This window comes from Bos grunniens, chromosome 2 (assembly GCF_055505025.1).
Source record: "Bos grunniens cultivar Pamir isolate PY7600 chromosome 2, Bosgru_T2T1.0, whole genome shotgun sequence".
NCBI classification, from domain to species: Eukaryota; Metazoa; Chordata; class Mammalia; order Artiodactyla; family Bovidae; genus Bos; species Bos grunniens.
In genome coordinates this window covers 98,957,028-98,978,016 of record NC_141166.1, presented here as the reverse complement: position 1 = coordinate 98,978,016, position 20,989 = coordinate 98,957,028, and the positions used below count along the sequence as shown (strand labels likewise).

Here is a 20,989-nt window from a genome sequence, read left to right as displayed (position 1 = left end):
GAAGAGCCAGAATTGAACTATGACACTCTGGCTGCTAATTACGATACCTCACTGCCTTATAATGATACTTTTCAAGGGCTTTTACTCAGTGTGTGGGTGAAATCCCAAAGGCTTTCCCTGGCCTAAACTACATTGGTTCACCTTGAACTAGAGTTGGGGTAAACAGGTACCTTCAACACATTATATGGTCTATTCCCTTCCCTTCACTTTCCAAAATTAAACTGTTAAAGAAAACAAAGTTATTTAAGATGAACACAAAGGAGAATCAAGAGTCTCAAAAGAGAACCCAAATCTCCTGTTGGTATGATTTGGGATAGAAGGGAAAACAGGACTGATTATATACAGGAATGCTTTTGAAACCATTTTGTTTTCTTAAAAAACAAACAAACCAAAAAACCCTGAGAACTCTGGGAACCTTGAGTTGAAATATATCTTAGATCAATGCAATCCAAACCCTGTATCTTTAAAAGTAGGAAGCTGTAACCCAAATATTAAATGGTTTGTCAAGGTTATACGGTTTAATGGCAGATCTTCTAATTCCTAGCTTAGGGTGCTTTTCACCTCCTTTTCATGTTTGCAATTAAAGAGAGAGCTTACAGTGGACCAGAATTTCAGATACCACCTATCCAGTGTTTTAAAAGTCTATTTGTAATGGGCTGTAGAGCCTGGTGGGCTGCAGTCCATGGGGTCGCTAAGAGTCGGACACGATTGAGCGACTTCACTTTCACTTTTCACTTTCATGCATTGGAGAAGGAAATGGCAACCCACTCCAGTGTTCTTGCCTGGAGAATCCCAGGGACGGGGAAGCCTGGTGGGCTGCCGTCTATGGGGTCGCACAGAGTCGGACACGACTGAAGCGACTTAGCAGCAGCAGCAGCAGTGCGTGCCCATAAAACACTGTATTCAAAGTTCTAGGCCAGCCCCCAAAGCCTGCACAGTATGCTGATAGCCCACCTTCAACCTCACATTTTACCTTTTGTATTCATATATAATATCATTTTTATGACAAAAATGCACATCTGCTCTAAATTCAACCTACAACACTAGGCGCCAATTTCCATATTCTATATAAGTGGCTCTTGAAAGGGGGCTTTTTCTGGCTCTCCAAGCAGGCACATGCATTGGTGGTGGTGGTGGTGGTGGTATGTGTGTTGTGGGGAGAAAGGACAGGCATGCAGATTAGGGAAGAGCAGAAAAAACATCCTTGCATATTTGCAACCCACTAAACTCATACTGAATAAAGCAACAATTATAGAAGTTAAACATGCCTTTCTTGTTGATGAAAAAAGCGTTACTGATTCCTCTGATCCTTTCCCTCTCCACACTTAATTTGTGAGTTCTGGACTCTGTGAGGGCTATATGATATACTGTCCTTCAGAGACTGGCATCTAACCAATCCTCAGGCATTATTCACTTCGTGAAAAATGCTTCACCATGACATGACTTAAAATAATTCAAATACTTCCATATTTTAATTTATATATTTTATAGTATTAAAGATTTAGTATAATTTCTAATGATATTTTATCACTTGCAATGAATCACTATATCACCATATATGAGTCATAATAAACTATAATATTATTAAGACTATGAATAATGAAATGATCAGCAGTGTAGCCAACACTTACTGGTATATCAAATAAAAGTAAATCTAAATTATATATAAAAAAAAAAACCCTCAGACCAATGACAAATGGAATGTCTGTAGCATTCTAAATTTAAACACAGAGCACCATCATGTAATGTCCCCAATTTAGTTTTGGCAACATAGCCTCCAAAAGATGAACATAATTCCACTGAATTATTGAAGTGACAGAGGGACCAACTTTTGAATGACATACATACAACTTCTCAACTGCAACCAGCAAGCACATGAATCACTGCTGTTTGTGACTCAGGGCCTGATCCCCTTTCCCTAAAAGAAACGTTATTTTCCACTGCTGGGCATCAAACTAATTTGCTAACTGTTATAATCACTTATTGGCAGGATCCCAAGTCTTATACCCAGGTATACTTAAAGTTTTACTTTGTCTGTCTTATCTCTCTGTTTGCAGCTATTTGTAGTTAAAGTTTGGGCATGAAATAGTTACTGGATACCGCCAACATATCCAGTTCATTAGTGTTATGAATTAGATTTGTTTCCCCTCTTCATTGCAGGAAAGGCACTACAAAACCATTTAACACATTGAGGAAGTAATTATCTCCCAGTACACTGAAGGTGTGAAGGTAACTTCCCAAAGTGACATACAATTCCATGAATGCTTAATCCCTAGAAGAACCCTTGAATAACCTCTACTTCATCTTTCACTGAAAAAAGAAGCAATAATATCCACTTTAGAATGAAGCAAATTAGGGACATCCTTCTTGACTGGAAAAAAAAAAAAAAAGCTTATGGAGCAATCTCAAAATACCTTAATATTTCAAAGCTGTAAGGTGAAGCCCTGGACGTAAATGATTGGCATCATCCAGGGTATGGAAATTCTCTATTTAAATCAACCCCTGGTCAAAAACAAGGAAATAACTCAGTTTGAAAACTGACAATAATTGGATTTTTAAAAATTAAGCAAATTTAAGAGCTTTAAACTAAAATCCCTTGCCCAATTTGTATAGAAAGGAAAGAAAATTGTAACTCTGACTTAATATAGACAATCCAAATACTCAAGGTTATAAAATTGCTAAAGTTCCTGTTGAATTGAGTTTGGTAGTAATTTCCTGAAATTCAAATGATGTCAGAACCAACCACTGATAGAATTAGATTTGGTTTATTCAGCTTGTAAATGCAGCAGCAGCCTTTTCCCCCGCTCCTGAATGAATGCCAGCTGCTCCTACTTTCTGCTTACCTTCTCTTACTCGTGCTTTCCATCACTACCTTGGTCCTCTATTTCCTTCCAAAAACAACATGGGTAAGAATTAAGATAACTGAACATTTGTCCCCCAATTTAGAATCTTCTATATAACATATAAGACATGAAATACAGCACTTTCTCTTATATAATAGTGGGAGTTGGGGAGGGAATGACTGAAATAGTTTGTTATTTTATCGTGAACGATAACCAATTTTAAAACTTCTTCTCTTCAAATGTCAATAACAAATAGACGATAATTCTAACTGAAAGCCTACCTTGAAGCATGTAAAACTATTTGTACAGCCAATCATATATACCAATGTATATACACATTTTCTATATGCCTGAATGGGCTATTTCAATTTCTAATGTAGCAGATAAACTAAATGTGCTTTTACTTTCTAATATTCATATCACATCAAATATGCACGTGTGAAACTCTGCTGTGAGGAGTGTGTTACATAATAAGTTTCCTGTTCACATCTCCAAACACTTCTCGATATCCAACACAGTGTTATTAATTCTAATTTAGAGCTAACCCTCTAAATTAGAAGGCCCACTTACTATGAACATATCTGAAAAACAATGTAGCAGCCAAAAGACATAACTTTATCCATCACAAAGTTTTTTTCTTTTCTCTTTTTCCTTTCCCGCTGGGTCCTTAACCAAATAAAAGGCTCTCATTTTATACTTTTCAATGCCCTTGATCCCTACACAGAAGGTGTTAGTAGACAGCTGGACAATCAACTATTTTCCTGAATCTGATACAAAATAGCCAAGCATGGAGAGGCTTATAGTAAATTCAACCTCCAAAGCAAACTGTGTCAAACAAAAAGCATACATAGTATACTTTTCCAAATCCAGAAATACTTATTTTGGACATCAACTGTTCTCATGTTGATGAGATACCATTTTCCGTAACTGTTTCACTAGTACCAGAAAGGAAATTAAATACTTTCTACAGCAATACACTACATTCAAAAAAAAAGAGAAGTGGTCTTCTACTTTACCTTTTAAAATAAGACAATCTAAGTCCTGTTCTAGCAAGGCAACTTCTGTCAAAAATTTGCTTTTCTGCATTAAGGAAAATAAAATTTGACCAAAACTATATACTAATCATTTTGGATTTTACACATAAATAACCACCATTCTTTAAAAGTCGTAGACCCGTATTTTTATTTTATGTTCAAACTCGGTGCCAAAAAAAGAAAGAACTGCGACCTCAACTAATAAATTACATCTTGAAATATACATCATCTGTAGTACCCCGTTACTTCCAATGGTAACTGACACGCCCCGAATTTAACTGTACCAGACAGTCCTATCTGTCCCATCGCTGACCAAACACTGCTTCTCTGTTTCTATTCATTGTGGATTGTAAGAGGTCTAAACACAGCCCAGTATGAGAGAAAAAAATTACAATTTTTATGACAGTAAAGTGATGCATTCAAGTTATCTCCTGAAGAACATCCCCGTCCATGAGCATTAACAACATTTTTTTGATAGAGCCAAAATACGTTGGCTGCAAGCTCATTACTCAAAGAACCTTAGGCACCCTTTCCTGCAGATCAAAAAAAAAAAAAAAAAAAAAAAAACCTCGTAAAATCCAGGCACTATTTAAACCTTGTAACCCAAAGTTGCCAAGAATCTTGTGCAATTATCAATAACCTTGGCTATACCGCCATCGGCACGAAATTCACGGTCCTGGAGACCAATGCAGCAAAATCCCAGACGAAAGACTAGCTGAAGCCCAACAGAACTGCCGCGCTTCCCCTCCGCCGCCCTCTGCCGCATGGAGAAAAGCCAGGGGAGGAGAGGAGTGGAGAGAGGCTCACCAGCTCCGAAGATGCTCCGGTGACCTCTGACTGCTCAGCGAGAGCTGGGCTGGGGAAGACTCTAGTTCTGCCGCGGCGGGCCGCGTGGACTATGCTCCCGGTGCATTCCTCGCATTCCTGCACAATCTGTCGCCAGCCGAAGAGCCCGCGGTGCGCGTCCCCCCCGGACACACAACACCTGCTTACTGCTGCGCCCCGCGCGGCCACGGCCGCCGCGGCGCCTCTACTGCCCGCTCTCGCTGTTTGTCGCACTCAGCCAACACGCAGCCAAATTTCGGCCCTACCGCTCAGCCCCTCGCTTCCCGGGTAGAGGGGGAAAGAGAGAGGGGTGGGCAGCGCCAGCGGCGGGCAGGGACACTATCCGCCCGGGGGTGCCGCAGCTCCTCTTCAACTCCTGGCAGGGAGAGAAGGAAGCGGCCGCGCAAGAGGGCAGCCGGGGAAGCTTGCGGCTGGAGAACCGGGAGGGGTGGAGCGTGAGGATACACGGCGAGGAGAGAGGGGCGCACTGGACAGGGTGGGTGGGTAAGACCAGCTAGAAGCGCGGGACTCGGGGCAAACGCAAGACAGCACCGGCAGAAGGGACGTGGGAGGAAGGGGGGGCGGGGCAAGGTGCAGGAGTTGGGGCTGGAGGGAAGGACGGACCGCCCCGAGGGTTCGGGAAGGCGGGCGCCCAGGGGTGTTGGGGGCGCGAGGCGGCGTACCAAGCGGGCAGGAGAGGGGAAGCCTCCCGGCAGACGTCCAGGAGGGCTCGGCGTGGCGCTCAAGTTTGGGGCTGCGGGCCCTAGATCCAAAAAGGCCAATGCGGGGTGGGGTCGTGCACTGCATGTAGGGGAGACCGGGGGAAGAGTAATCGCCGGGAAAAGCAAATGGAGGGTGAAACTTGTGCGCCTACCGGGGGGAGGGGAGCAGGCAGGCGAGTGCGGGCAGGAACACGAGGCGGGGCAGGAAAGCCGAGGCGGCCGCGAGGCGGTGGGGACGGAGTAACGGGAGGGAGGCGCCCGTCCCCGTCCCTCCCCGCGCCCCTCGCAGGCAGGTCTTGTCTCCGGCCCGAGGGGGCGAGGGCCGGGGGTCTTGTGGGCAGGAGTCTCCGCGCCTTCCCGCGAGCCCGCACACTTACTTTCTAGGTTAGGCAGCAGCCGCCGTCGCTCCAGGGATCAGGAACATCGGCGCGGTGGGGTCGCCGCTGCGGCACTCGAAAAAATTAAAAAAGTGCCGCGGCCGAGCGGCTGCCCGCCCCTCCCTCCCCCACCCGCCCCCTACCCCGAAGCGGCTCTCCCACCACCCCTGGCGGCGGCGGTGGCCAACTTGCCCCGCTACCCCTTGCCCATGGTGCCGCCTCCGCGGCCGGCGTCGACGAGGACTCAGCCCCGGAGCCCCCTCTACTGCCCAGAGGCCGCCGCCGCCCGCCCAGCACTCAGCCCGCCTGCCCAGCCAGCACCAGGCTCCCGGGAACGTCAGCACGCCGCCGTCTCCGGACCTGCTCCCTGCCTACCCCATTGGTCGGAAGGAGAAGGCTGGCCCTTCCCATTGGACCGGCCCTCATATTGAACTGACCAATGGGAACTGAGGTTTCAGGTCGCCATAGAGACCGATGCTGTTAAGAGCTAGAGGGCCTGGAAAAGGTGGGGAGTGAGGATGAAGGTGTCTCTGGCTTTGGGTGCGGGAGGGGGTAGAGGAAAGAGCTATCGAGGGATTCGTGAGTGCTGACTGAAATTGGGACAGCTTTCGCTTTGTCTCCCTGTCAAACCCAGTTGTGCATGAAAGGGTTAGTCCGTCGCGTCAAAGGCAGGGACAGCTGAGCCCCTAAAGGAATCCTTGAGAACCTGGGAGTGGGCATTTCACTTTTTCTGCGATTAGGGAGTCCCTCGGCCTCTGCCCTTTGGCCTTTGACACGTGTGCACCTTCTGCTTCTCCAGGTGAGTTTGCACCCCATCCCTTAAATCATTGCTTCTTCCTGACGTCACTGATCCACATCAAATCTACTTGTTCTTCCCAACCACTCCCCCTTCCCTGGGGTGGATCTTGCATCAAAATTTTGGGTCTAAAGACTTAAAAGGAGACTAAACATCATTCAAAGACTTCCTTTGGATGATATTTTGATGAGGAAACAGGCTGACGTATTGTATGATGGATGTCATCTAGTCAGTGCATGAGGTGTGTTCCCTGCTTCCCAAAGAAAACCTCTAATCTCTCCATTGAAGGATATTTATTAAATGCCCATCTGTGTGTGCATTCTGCACTATAAGCTTGACAGGTGCATGCTCTTTCCCCTAAGAGTTTACAAGGTGGGGCAAGACACAGGCAATTGATCCTTCATGTCTTCTGATGATTTCACAAGAGAGTAAAGGAAAGAGATTACAACTTGCTAGATTTTGTTTTCTGCGTATTTTCAAGTTTACCTGTAAATTTGATAAATAAACTGAGACATGGAGGCACATAGAAAATCTTGAGCTTTAATTACAAGTGCTTTGCTTTCATTTAAAGTCACTTTGCTAGTTCGTAAATACCAATTGTTTTTTTGTAAATAATTTTCATATATAGATACTAGCTATTAAAATAGAACTTTGTGAACATATTGGGCTTTTAAGCGTTATATTGCTTTGTGATATAGTCACTGATATTCTTATGTTCCTTCTTTTTGTTGATTTTGCCATTTTTACATTAATTTTTTTTAGTAAGAAGACTATGTTTAGGCTACTGCCCTTCAATTTGAAGGGACCACATTGTATGAAAAAACTGATAGAATTTTGGAAATTACAAATATTTTGTTAAGAGCAACAGATTAATGTGTGTGCAAGCCACATATGTCTTTCTACTGTCCTGAATTTTAAGTTGGATAATATGCTATTGTTTGTTATCTTGCCATAATTAAAAATGACAAAAATAAACAAGAATTGTTCAATGGTACCTTAATTAGAAAGTGTCTTTTGCAATTTGTAGTAAAATTTGAACTTTGTCCATAATCCTATGCAGGATTGGACTGTGAAACAAAACAGCTAAACATACGAGTGCTCCCCCTAAATATTTATAGACTTGGGAAGAAATCAGCAGGGACTTTGGAGTGCTGTCTCATGCCTTGCCATCATGGAAATTAGCTCATCATGCTTTCAATTTCTGCCTTTTGTTTTCTTTTTGGTGTTTGTTTATAAGAGAATAGAAAAAGTAAAGTGCAAATTTTTATAAATAAAAACTCAGTTTTAATGTACTAGCAAAATACCAATGACTATTTTAAAATTTTATAATAATCAATAGAAGATATGTCAAATGGAAAGAAAACATTGATATTTCCTTTTTCCTTCCCTTAGGCTAATATAAAAGTAAAGAAACAAGAACTAATTTATTTTTTACTCTTATAGTCTTTTCTTTTTTGCATATTTCTCAGATCACATGTTTGATGAGTATTTTGATACTGTGTATTTCATGTTTGTAATGATTAATATGTTACTAAAATCCACCATGAATAATGTCCCTTAAAATGTTGCCATTCAAATTATTATTAGTCATTTTTATGCTCCAGTGAAAACTTTAAACTTGCTCCTGCACAACCAAGCATTGTTGGATAAAGAAATTACTTTGTTCCACTAAAAGTTTATGCTATCCAGTCTTGGCTGGATCTTCACTGATTCTCTAAATTCCTTTCCTCATCAGGAGGGTGATTATCTAGGATACTGATGCAAAGACATTATTCAAGGCACTTCTCCCGAAACTGTCCTATTTCTGCTCTACTCAGCCTCCACTGTACTTGGTCTTCTTCCAGTTCTGCAAATGATCTTGTCTCCTACTTGACTGAGGCATCCACCATGAGGTTTCTCAACTTAACTTTCCTAAACCTCAGTCTCAGTTTTCACACTTCATCACTTCTTTCAGTCCTGGCTGAGAAGGGTGCCAGCCTTCTGTTCTGAGCTCACACTTCACTTGTGCTCTTAAACATTGGCCATCCTCCCATCCCAGAATTTTCCTCCATTGATTATAATCACTCTCTTAGATCATGTGTTACATCCTCTCCTCCAAAAATTTTATCCTGTATCTTACAAATATGTGACCTTCAGTAACACCACCTCCCTTCTATCCTTCTATTGGCCAAATCACTAAGAAACGATTTGAAGGGAATTTCTTGTGGCTTCTATTTTTTCCACTTTCAATTTTCTGCCCTTGAATACTACTGAAATGATTCTGAAGATTGTGCTCTTTGCCCTCAAAACCCTAACTCTTTTTGCCAACAAAGTTTTCCTTTATAAATGTGCCTTTTACTTGCAAATTGCAGTGCCTCAATCCAGATTTCCAGTGCAGGCTAGAAACCATTGTCTCCCACCCTTTTGGATACATAGAAATGCAAATTATTTACTTGAGAAAAGGAAGCATTTCACCTGCTAGCCCCACCACCTTGGTGGCTCTAACTGCTGGGAAATTGAGGTAGGAAACCGGGCCTCTACTTCGCCTGACAGTGGGGCATGCTCAATTACAAAAGTAAACAGCAGAAATCCAAAGAAACTTTTAAATTACCATCTCAGAAAGAAGTCAGCCTGAACCTTTCATAATTATGAAAATATTGTAACTTTCTAAAGTTATTTTAATATTAGCCTATAATGTTTAGTACTGAATTCCTGACAAAGAATAGCAAAGGCAGCAAGGGAAAGAGAGAAGCAGGAACACTCCTCATTCTTAGATGCCAAGGGAGGAGGTGGGAAAAGTGAAGATAAAAATTCCATAAAGCGTGCTGGTTAGGGGATGAGGGTGGTGTTTGTTTCAAAAGGAATGTTAAAAAGAGGCAGGTGGCAAAGGAGGGAAAGGGTGCAGTGGAATAAACTTGTCCTGGGAGAGGATGCTAGAGCTTAATAACAATTCCTCTCAGGATTGCAGAATTGGCTATATCCCACCTATAGCACATTCTCTGAATGTGCAAATCATCCCTCTGCCTTTAGCAACCCAGCCAAATTGTTACCTGTAGAGCCTTTTCTGTAAGTGTCCTGATAGTACCTATCTCCAAAGAGGATTATTTCTGCTTTAGTGTTTTATTGAGGCACCAACACTTTCGACTCCAAGGTGCAGATTTATAGTGTGTGAGCCTTATGTCGTGGTCAAGATGATAGCCTCTGCAGTGCTACTAAAGTGTCTCCCACACTAGAAAAATGCCAACAGTCTTGAATCCTTCTTTTAGCCTTTGGAAGAATTTGGCTTCCAACAATGAAAAATTGGAATCGGTAATGTTGGGCGGTAATTAGAAAAAGATGGGACTAGAGGTTCAGTGTGGAAAAGTGAGGTAATGTATGGCAGAGCGGAGTAGAGGTTTCTGCCATGTATCCTCCTAATAGAGAAAGACCTCAGATCTCATCTCTACCATGACCTATCTCTACTCCTCTGTGAGGGAGGGGACCAATGTGAACAGAACTGGCTGCATGTCTTTTGGCATGAACTTATCATATCCAGAGCTAAGACTATAAAATCTGTATGTTGGAGAAAGCAGTTGAAACGCAAGTTTGTCAAACAGTAAATAAGGGTTGTCTACATTTTTTCCATCTGAAGCATCCAGGTTGCTCTGTCTTTTGAAACACCATAGAATCATGCAAATTTAACAACTTCATAAAATCAGAAAGTCATTAAACATCTGGAAAGTGTAATTGACATGATTTCAAGTACCTATATATGCATAGCCCTTGAAGTAAGCAGTCCTGTGTGTCTCATGACCTTGCATCTAACCATGGAACCAGCCCTGCTGGGGGCCTGACACAGATGTAACCAATCCATCAGCTGACTATTGACCCATAAACTATAATAATACCAATCATACTTTTTCCCAAGAAATTTGGGATTCAGAAAACAAGTGAGCCAGAGAGAATAGCTGCCTTCATCCTGATGTTTTCTGGGTTCTTATTCTCCCCATGAAGGCAGAATATATACTTCATTTTTTATTGATCAATGAGTTTTTTTTAATTAAATATATTTGACATATAACACTGTGTTAATTTAAGGTATATAATGTATTACTTTTATACACATATATTGTAATATGATTGCTAATGTAGCAATATTTATCACATTACATAATTATACAATAAACTATTATTGTCTATATTAATTATATAGTATATTAGATCTCCATTGCTAATTTGCCAATTATTGCAAGTTTGTAGCCTTAAACATCATATTGCTCCACTCCCTATCCCCTGGTAAATCATTTTACTCTGATTTTTAGAAATTTGACTTTTTAAGATCCCAAATTAAGTAATATATCAGATCAGATCAGATCAGTCGCTCACTCGTGTCCAACTCTTTGCGACCCCATGAATCGCAGCATGCCAGGCTTCCCTGTCCATCACCAACTCCCAGAGTTCACTGAGACTCAGGTCCATCGAGTCAGTGATGCCATCCAGCCATCTCATCTTCTGTCGTCCCCTTCTCCTCTTGCCCCCAATCCCTCCCAGCATCAGAGTCTTTTCCAATGAGTCAACTCTACACATGAAGTGGCCAAAGTACTGGAGTTTCAGCTCTAGCATCAGTCCTTCCAAAGAAATCCCAGGGCTGATCTCCTTCAGAATGGACTGGTTGGATCTCCTTGCAGTCCAAAGGACTCTCAAGAGTCTTCTCCAATACCACAGTTCAAAAGCATCAATTCTTCGGCACTCAGCCTTCTTCACAGTCCAACTCTCCCATCCATACATGACCACAGGAAAAACCATAGCCTTGACTAGATGAACCTTTGTTGGCAAAGTAATGTCTCTGCTTTTGAATATGCTATCTAGGTTGGTCATAACTTTCCTTCCAAGGAGTAAGCGTCTTTTAATTTCACAGCTGCAGTCACCATCTGCAGTGGTTTTGGAGCCCAGAAAAATAAAGTCTGACACTGTTTCCACTGTTTCCCCATCTATTTCCCATGAAGTGGTGGGACCGGATGCCATGATCTTCGTTTTCTGACTGTTGAGCTTTAAGCCAACTTTTTCACTCTCCACTTTCACTTTCATCAAGAGGCTTTTGAGTTCCTCTTCACTTTCTACCATAAGGGGGTGTCATCTGCATATCTGAGGTTATTGATATTTCTCCCAGCAATCTTGATTCCAGCTTGTGTTTCTTCCAGTCCAGTGTTTCTCATGATGTACTCTGCATATAAGTTAAATAAACAGGGTGACAATATACAGCCTTGACGAACTCCTTTTCCTATTTGGAACCAGTCTGTTGTTCCAAGTAATATATAGTACTTATCTTTCTCCAACTTACCTTACATAGTGTAATGTGCTCAAGGTCCATCCATGTTTTTGCAAGTGGCAGGCTATCCTCCTTTCTCATAGTTGGATAATATTACTCCATTGTGTTTATATACATCTTTTTTTAATCCATTCATCTGCATGATGAACATTTAAGATGTTTCCATATCTAGGCTATTGAGAATAACGCTGCAGTAAACATGGGAGTGCAGATATCACTTTAAGAGATTTGTTACTTAAAATCACCCCAACCCATCCTTTTCTTATTTTGCCTTTAATGAGTCTTTGTTTCTTTTCTTTTTTTACTTGATCAACAGCTTGATTTATTTTTTTAATTTAAATTTATTTATTTTAATTGGAGGCTAATTACAATATTGTATTGGTTTTGCCATACATCAACATGAATCCACCATGGTTGTACATGTGTTCTCCATCCTGAACCCCCCTCCCACGTCCCTCCCCATACCATCCCTCTGGGTCATCCAGCCCCAAGCATCCTGTATCCTGCATCAAACCTGGACTGGCGATTCGTTTCTTATATTATACATGTTTAAATGCCATTCTCCCAAATCATCCCACCCTCTCCCTCTCCCACAGAGTCCAAAAGATTGTTTTATACATCTGTGTCTCTTTTGCTGGCTCGCATACAGGGTTATCATTACCATCTTTCTAAATTCCATGTATATGCGTTAGTATACTGTATTGGTGTTTTTCTTTTTGGCTTCCTTCACTCTGTATAATAGGCTCCAGTTTCATCCACCTCATTATAACTGATTCAAATGTATTCTTTTTAATGGCTGAGTAATACTCCATTGTGTATATGTACCACAGTTTTCTTATCCATTCGTCTGCTGATGGACATCTAGGTTGCTTCCATGTCCTGGCTATTATAAACAGTGCTGCGATGAACATTAGGGTACACGTGTCTCTTTCAGTTCTGGTTTCCTTGGTGTGTGTGCCCAGCAGTGGGATTGCTGGGTCATAAGGCCGTTCTATTTCCAGTTTTTAAAGGAATCTCCACACTGTTCTCCATAGTGGCTGTACTAGTTTGCATTCCCACCAACAGTGTAAGAGGGTTCCCTTTTCTCCACACCCTCTCCAGCATTTATTGCTTGTAGACTTTTGGATCGCAGCCATTCTGACTGGCGTGAAATGGTATCTCATTGTGGTTTTGATTTGCATTTCTCTGATAATGAGTGATATTGAGCATCTTTTCATGTGTTTGTTAGCCATCTGTATGTCTTCTTTGGAGAAATGTCTGTTTAGTTCTTTGGCCCATTTTTTGATTGGGTCATTAATTTTTCTGGAATTGAGCTGCAGGAGTTGCTTGTATATTTTTGAGATTAGTTGTTTGTCAGTTGCTTCATTTGGTATTATTTTCTCCCATTCTGAAGGCTGTCTTTTCACCTTGCTTATAGTTTCCTTTGTTGTGCAGAAGCTTTTAATTTTAATTAGATCCCATTTGTTTATTTTTGCTTTTATTTCTGGTATTCTGGGAGGTGGGTCATAGAGGATCCTGCTGTGATGTATGTCAGAGACTGTTTTGCCTATGTTCTCCTCTAGGAGTTTTATAGTTTCTGGTCTTACATTTAGATCTTTAATCCATTTTGAGTTTATTTTTGTGTATGGTGTTAGACAGTGTTCTAGTTTGATTCTTTTACAAGTGGTTGACCAGTTTTCCCAGCACCACTTGTAAAAGAGATTGTCTTTTCTCCATTGTATATTCTTGCCTCCTTTGTCAAAGATAAGGTGTCCATAGGTGCGTGGATTTATCTCTGGGCTTTCTATTTTGTCCCATTGATCTATATTTCTGTCTTTGTGCCAGTACCATACTGTCTTGATGACTGTGGCTTTGTAGTAGAGCCTGAAGTCAGGCAGGTTGATTCCTCCAGTTCCATTCTTCTTTCTCAAGATTGCTTTGGCTATTCGAGGTTTTTTGTATTTCCATACAAATTGTGAAATTATTTTTTCTAGCTCTGTGAAAAATACCATTGGTAGCTTTATAGGGATTGCATTGAATCTATAGATTGCTTTGGGAAGTATACTCATTTTCACTATATTGATTCTTCCGATCCATGAACATGGTATATTTCTCCATCTATTAGTGTCCTCTTTGATTTCTTTCACCAGTGTTTTATAGTTTTCTATATATAGGTCTTTAGGTTCTTTAGGTAGATATATTCCTAAGTATTTTATTCTTTTCATTGCAATGGTGAGTGGAATTGTTTCCTTTATTTCTCTTTCTATTTTCTCATTGTTAGTGTATAGGAATGCAAGGGATTTCTGTGTGTTGATTTTATATCCTGCAAATTTACTATATTCATTCATTAGGTCTAGTAATTTTCTGGTGGAGTCTTTAGGCTTTTCTATGTAGAGGATCATGTCATCTGCAAACAGTGAGAGTTTTACTTCTTCTTTTCCAATTTGGACTCCTTTTATTTCTTTTTCTGCTCTGATTGCTGTGACCAAAACTATGTTGAATAGTAGTGGTGAAAGTGGGCACACTTGTCTTGTTCCTGACTTTAGGTTTCACGAAAATATTATGCAAATATTTACAACAAAACAAAACATATATTATGACCATCATATTGGACTTGAAGAGAGCAGTCTAAAAATTTCTGAAGAGCAAAGAATAGAAAACAAAGGATCTGTCTAGATCCAAACATTACCAACCAAATTTGGGTAAAAGAGCTTTCCTTGGTGTGGCATCTATTCCTCCCTACTCCCCACAAAGCCTTATATTCCTCAACTCTCAATTTTCCTCTTTTGAAGTTGGGAGTAAGAGAAGAACTTTGAGAAGATAAGCAATATGATACCTGTTTCAGGGTAGAGTCATTTTACCATCCCATTGGTGTAGGAAGAAAATACAGCTATACTATTTTTAGAGACATTTATGCTAATGTTTTAGGAACTAGACTAAAAAAATAAAAGCAGAAGAATTTATCAAATATACTAGTAGCCCTACAACTCAATGGAAACAGATTTTGAAGTTTAAGATTCAGTAATTATTGTTGTAATAAAATAGAAGGAAAACCAGACTCCATCCAAAACTGTTACAGTGTTTTACATAAAATACCTATATGCTGCTGCTGCTGCTGCTGCTAGGTCGCTTCGGTCGTGTCCAACTCTGTGCGATCCCAAAGACAGCAGCCCACCAGGTTCCCCCGTCCCTGGGATTCTCCAGGCAAGAACACTGGAGTGGGTTGCCATTTCCTTCTCCAATGCATGAAAGTAAAAAGTGAAAGTGAAGTCGCTCAGTAGTGTCTGACTCTTAGCAACCCCATGGACTGCAGCCTACCAGGCTCCTGCGTCCATGGGATTTTCCAGGCAAGAATACTGGAGTGGGGTGCCATTGCCTTCTCCAAAATACCTATATAATACGCTATATAAACTAGCATACTGTTTACCGCACAGAGTTTCTTTCTTTCCTTTTTTTTTTTTTTTTTTTGACAGTGCCCTGCAGCATGTGGGATCTTAGTTCCCTCACCAGGGATCAAACCTGTGCCCTCTACAATGGAAGTGCAGACTCTTAACCACTGGACCACTGGGAACATCCATAAAATACCTAGTTTTCAACAAAAAATTATGAGACAGCTAAAAAAAACCAGAAAAGTATCCAAATTCAGGAAAATAAGTAGCCAATAGACAGGCTGAGTGAGCATATTGTTGAATTTAGCAGACAGCTAATCCAAGTGTCTACTATAAATATGTTTAAAGACTTACAGGAAAAATGACTTAAAATGGGGACTCTGAATAGAGAAATAAAGATTATAAAAAAGGAACTAAATGGAGATTCTTGACAAACTATCCAATCTGAAAAACAAATTTTAAAATATTGAGAAAAAATTAACTGAGCCTCAAATTGGTAGGACAGCTGTGAGTAACAGAAGGAAAGGAAGGCTAGAAGGGTATATAAAAAATTTAAAGAAGCAATTGTCTAAAAAAAAAAGAACCAATGACCTAACTTCCCTAATTTCATAAAAATTTTAATCTACAGATCCAAGGAACACAGTAAATCCTGAGTAGAGTAAGCATAAGGAGACCACACTAGCTACATCATAGACTGCTGGAAGACAAAGATGAGAAAGTTTTGAAGCAAAAATAGAGTAACAACTCATCATGTACAAGGAAACCATAATAAAATTAACAGCTAACTTATGAGAAATAAAGGAAACCAGAGGGAGGTAGAAAGACAGATTTAAAGTACTGAAAAGAAAAAATCCTGTCAATCAAGTTTTCTTTAGCAAAACCATCAAAAATGAAGGTGGCAGTCCTCATAAATAAACCTATATTAGAAATATGCTAATACTGACAAAATCTGTATGGCTACCACTTATAAGTGAGGTCCAAAGCTAAAGAAGGCTGTCAGATGCAGGACACCTGGCAAGTCAATAATCTCCATTTGAAAAACAGTTCTTGATTCTGTGCTAACTCTGGAACATCAAATGATCACCACATTAAAATTCTGTTTAAAATATTAGATTTGAAGTTCTCCTAAAATAAATTTCAGGCAAATATGACCTCATTATTTTTAACTTCAGAGTTCTCTATCTGGTTCATAGAGGTGGCAGTAAGCTGACCAGAACACTAGAGGAAGAGAAAATAAGAGCAAGAACTGTCCCCCTATCCTGTTCTCTGACCATGGCAGCCAGCCCTTTCCATCTCTGGGTCACTGTTTCCTTTATATGGTACATCAGTTCAGTGTCTTCATGGTTGGGCATCTCTGAGGTTGAACTCTGAGGGAGTAAGTCAACAGGACCTGCTAGTATTGATACAATCTGGAAGTCAAGAACTGGCATATTTTTTTAGAGTTTAATAGATTTTTAAAATATGCAAAAAAAAGATGAAAGTAGATGGAGAAAGAGCAATTGACAAGATTCAATACCCATTCATGATGAAAATGCTAAAAAAATAAAACCCATTCATGAAGAAGGAAACTTCTTCAATATGATAAAGTGCATCTATGAAAAGTCTACAGGTAGCATCACATTTATGGTAATGGTAAATGATTTGCCCCTAAGACTGAGAATAAAATGGTGTCCACTCTTATGTCTTCCGTTCAACACTTCATTGGAGGTTTCATTCATTGTAGAAAGGAAAGAAAAATAAAAGCATATGAATTGGAAAGGAAAAATTAAAGCTGACTTTGTTCACAGATGACATGATTTTATGCATGAAAATCCTAACAAATATACCAAAAAAAAAAAACTATACTAGAAGTAATAAGTAAATTAGCAAGGTCACAAGATATAAGACAAGTATACAAATATCAATTGAATTTTTATGTGCTGAAAAAGTGAAAAGCGATGTGAAAGTGTTAGTTGTTCAGTTGTGCCTGACTCTGTGACACCATGGATTGAGGTCCGCTAGGCTTCTCTGTCCATGGAATTCTCCAGGCAAGCATACTGGAGTAGGTAGCCATTCCATTCTCCAGGGGATCTTCCCAACCCAGGGATCAAAACCAGGTTTCCTACACTGAAGGCAGATCTTTACCATCTGAGCCCCCAGGGAAGCCCTAAGAACTAGCAATTTGAAAATGAGCTTAAGAAAATGATTCCATTTATGATAACATGAAAAAAATATATAATATTCAGAAATAAATTGTAGGGCTTCCCTGGTGGCCCAGTGGTTAGAAATTTGCCTGTCAGTTCAGGGAGCACAGTTCAATCCCTGGTCCAGGAAGATTCCGCATACCACAGGGAAAATAAGCCTGTGTGCTACAACTACTGAAGCCCACACACCCTGGAACCCATGCTCTTCAACAAGAGGAGCAACCGCAGTGAAAAGCCTGTGCATCATGACTAGAGAGCAGCCCTTGCCCACCTCAACTAGAGAAAACCCATGTGCAGCAACAAAGACCCAGTGTAACCCCCAAATTAATCAATTTTAAAAAAGAAATATTAGAAAAGAAGAATTAGACCTCTATTGATCACATTGGTTTAGTTGCTAAGTCGTGTCCGACTCTTGCAACCCCATGGACTCTAGCCTGCCAGGCTCCTCCATCCATGGGATTCTCCAGGCAAGAACATTGGAGTAGGTTGCCATTTCCTTCTTGATCACATTGGTGATCCCTATTAAAATCCCAGCAAACTTTTTGTAGAAATCATGAGCCAGTCTTAAAATGGACAAACATAGGAACAAGAATATCAAACAACAACAAAGTAGAAGAAATTATAACATCTAATTAGATCAATGAAGTAGAGTAGAGGGTATAGAAATAAGTCCTTACACTGGTGGTGAATTAATGTTTGACAAAGATGCCAACATAATTCAGTGGGGGAAAGGGTGTCCTTTCAAAGAATGCTACTAGGATAATTGGACATTTATGTGCAAAATAATGAACTTACACTCAATTCATATTTTAGAGGAAAAAATGCATTATTGAGCTAACTAAAAATTATGAGACTTGTAAAAGAATTGTTAGTTCTGTAAACACTAAAATTATGACTTCTACAAGAAGACATAGTACAAAATCTGTGACCCTGCTTTAAGCAAGGATTTCTTAGCTATGACACTGTATCATGATCGAGAAATAAAAAATTGATAAACTGGACTTTATAAAAGATAGTTTTGTTCTTCAAGAGAACAAAGAAAATGAAAAAAGTGACAGACTGGGAAAAAATATTTGTAAAGCATAATCTTACAAAGGACTTACACCAGGATATATAAAGAAACTTTTAAATATCAAAATAAGGCAAAATCAGTTTTATAAATGGACAAAATATTTTACTAAATATTTCACCAAAAAGTTATACAAATGGTTAATAATCAAATAAAAAGTGCTCAACATCATTAATCATTAGGGAAATGCACATTAAAACTTCAATACAATGCCCTATGAAACTACTAGAATAAATATAAGGCAAAAGATCGACAATACTAAGTGATGACAAGGATGTGGAAAAACTGGTTCTTATAAGTTGCTGGTTGCTATACCCAATTTGGGCTTCCCTGGTGGCTCAATGGTAAAGAAACCACCTATAATGTGGGAGCCACAGGAGACCTGGTTTTGATCCCTGCATCGGGAAGATCCCCTGGAGGAGGGCACTGCAACCCACTCCAGTATTCTTGCATGGAGTATCCCATGGACAGAGGAGCCTCGTGGGCTACAGTCCACCAGGTCACTTAGAGTTGGCCATGACTGAAGCGACTTAGCTGCTGCTGTTGCTAAGTCGTTTCAGTCGTGTCCGACTCTGTGCGACCCCATAGTTGGCAGCCCACCAGGCTCCCCCGTCCCTGGGATTCTCCAGGCAAGAATACTGGAGTGGGTTGCCATTTCCTTCTCCAATGCATGAAAGTGAAAAGTGAAAGTGAAGTCGCTCAGTCGTGTCCGACTCTTAGCGACCCCGTGGACTGCAGCCTACCAGACTCCTCCATCCATGGGATTTTCCAGGCAAGAGTACTGGAGTGGGGTGCCATTGCCTTCTCCGGAAGCGACTTAGCATGCACACGCGATTATGTACCCACTTTTGAGAACTGTTTGGCAGTTTCTTTAAAATATAAATACAAGCTTACCATATGATCCAGCAATTCTACCTTTAGAAATCTCAAGAGAAAAAAAAAAAAATACGTCTAAACAATGGACTTTTTACATGAATTATTATAGTAGTGTTCGTAATAGGAAAAATCTGAAATAATTCAAATGTCCGTCAAATAATGACTAGATAAAATGCTATGCAATGGAACTTCCATGGTGGCCCAGTGGTTAAGATTCTGCCTGCCAATGCAGGGGACATAGGTTCGATCCCTGGTCCTGGAATATTCCACATGCTTCAGGGCAACTAAGCCTGCACTGCAGAGCCTGTGCCCTGCAACAGGAGAAGCCACTGCAATGAGAAGCCCACACAGCGCAACCAAGAGTAGCCCCCACTCTCCACAACTAGAAAAGCCCATGCACAGCAGCCAACACCTAGCACAGCCAAACATAAATATTTTTAAAAGTACTGCACAATGTAATACTACTTAACAATAAAAATAATGAACTACTGATTCATGTTATAATACAGATAAATCTCCAATTTATTATGCTAGGAGGAAAATAGCCAGCCACAAAAGATCATATACATTGTGATACCATCTATTTGAAACTTCTAAAAAAGGAAAATAGAGACAGAAAGCAGCAGATCAATGATTATCTTGGGCTGGAATGGGAACATTGAATGCAAGTGATTATGACAGAACTTTTCAGGTGATTGAAATGTTCTACAACTAAATGGTGGCGATGGTAGAACTGCTGTATATTTACTAAAAATAATTGCACTGTACACTTATAATGGATGTATCTTTATGGAGTATCAATTAGATACTAATAAAGCTGTTATTACAAATAAAAACTTTAAAAAATAGCATGAGCACATTGTCTTAAAACTCTCATTTATGAACACTTAGTAAATTTGCAGACAATTTTTAACATGATTGAAAATCTTCCAAATGCATTTCAGTGGATTTAGACCCAATATGTTAAACATTAAATTTAAAAAAAAAAAAAAAACTTTGCTAGGAAAACTGATTGATATCAGCAAAGTCAGAAAATTACTAGACTAGAAAAATACTAAGCTACAACCTTTGTATAATTAATGGATGAACTGAAATTTGAGTATCATAATTGAGTACATGAAACTAATTTTGCACTTCTTCCATATCTCTTTGTGCCATCTAATTTAAGTACAATAGTCCTTATATCTAAGTATGGAAATAAACTGACCTTAGACTTTGAACCCTCTATGATCAGGTATTAAGCCAAGATTTTCAAGGTAATACAGCATTTTCTATCACATAACTCTCACTAAAATTTAGTAAAATTATCAGCACTATATACATTTAAATTTTTTTTGTATTTATGGATTCTCTGTATTTATGTTTTACAATTTATGTAATGTTACTACAACATTATACTTATTCATAACAGTAGTTTTTAAGTATGTGCTAAAAAATGCTTATTAATAGAGGTATGTGTCAGAGAATGTTTAGAAACCTTAGTTTCCTGTTTTGGTTTGTTTTGGTTTGGTTTTTTAGTTTTCCTTTCCTGTCTACCCCAGGTAGTAGAAATAAGTTGCTGGAAGATGACAGTCAAATCTAAATTTTCGATGTTTTGTCTTGAAGATCA

The 20,989-nt window shown here is 39.9% G+C and overlaps 2 protein-coding genes across 54 annotated transcripts in view; one reads left to right on the top strand and one right to left on the bottom strand.

The window, feature by feature from the left end:
• Positions 1–6,109, bottom strand: part of PKP4 (plakophilin 4) — a 258,819-nt gene extending 252,710 nt beyond the window's left edge. For 28 of the 37 annotated variants that reach the window (XM_086354203.1, XM_086354364.1, XM_086354251.1 and 25 more), the window contains exon 1: positions 5,802–6,109. The gene's annotated coding sequence lies outside the window, so the exon portion shown is untranslated. Of the gene's footprint in view, positions 1–4,684; positions 5,357–5,385; positions 5,466–5,801 lie in introns of those variants that run through there. The other 9 variants (XM_086354216.1, XM_086354067.1, XM_086354075.1 and 6 more) reach the window with 8 other exon arrangements.
• Positions 6,110–6,242: 133 nt separating this feature from the next.
• Positions 6,243–20,989, top strand: part of CCDC148 (coiled-coil domain containing 148) — a 297,116-nt gene continuing 282,369 nt past the window's right edge. For 2 of the 17 annotated variants that reach the window (XM_086354486.1, XM_086354468.1), the window contains exon 1: positions 6,263–6,600. The gene's annotated coding sequence lies outside the window, so the exon portion shown is untranslated. Of the gene's footprint in view, positions 6,601–20,989 lie in introns of all 17 variants that reach the window. The other 15 variants (XM_086354521.1, XM_086354502.1, XM_086354599.1 and 12 more) reach the window with 12 other exon arrangements.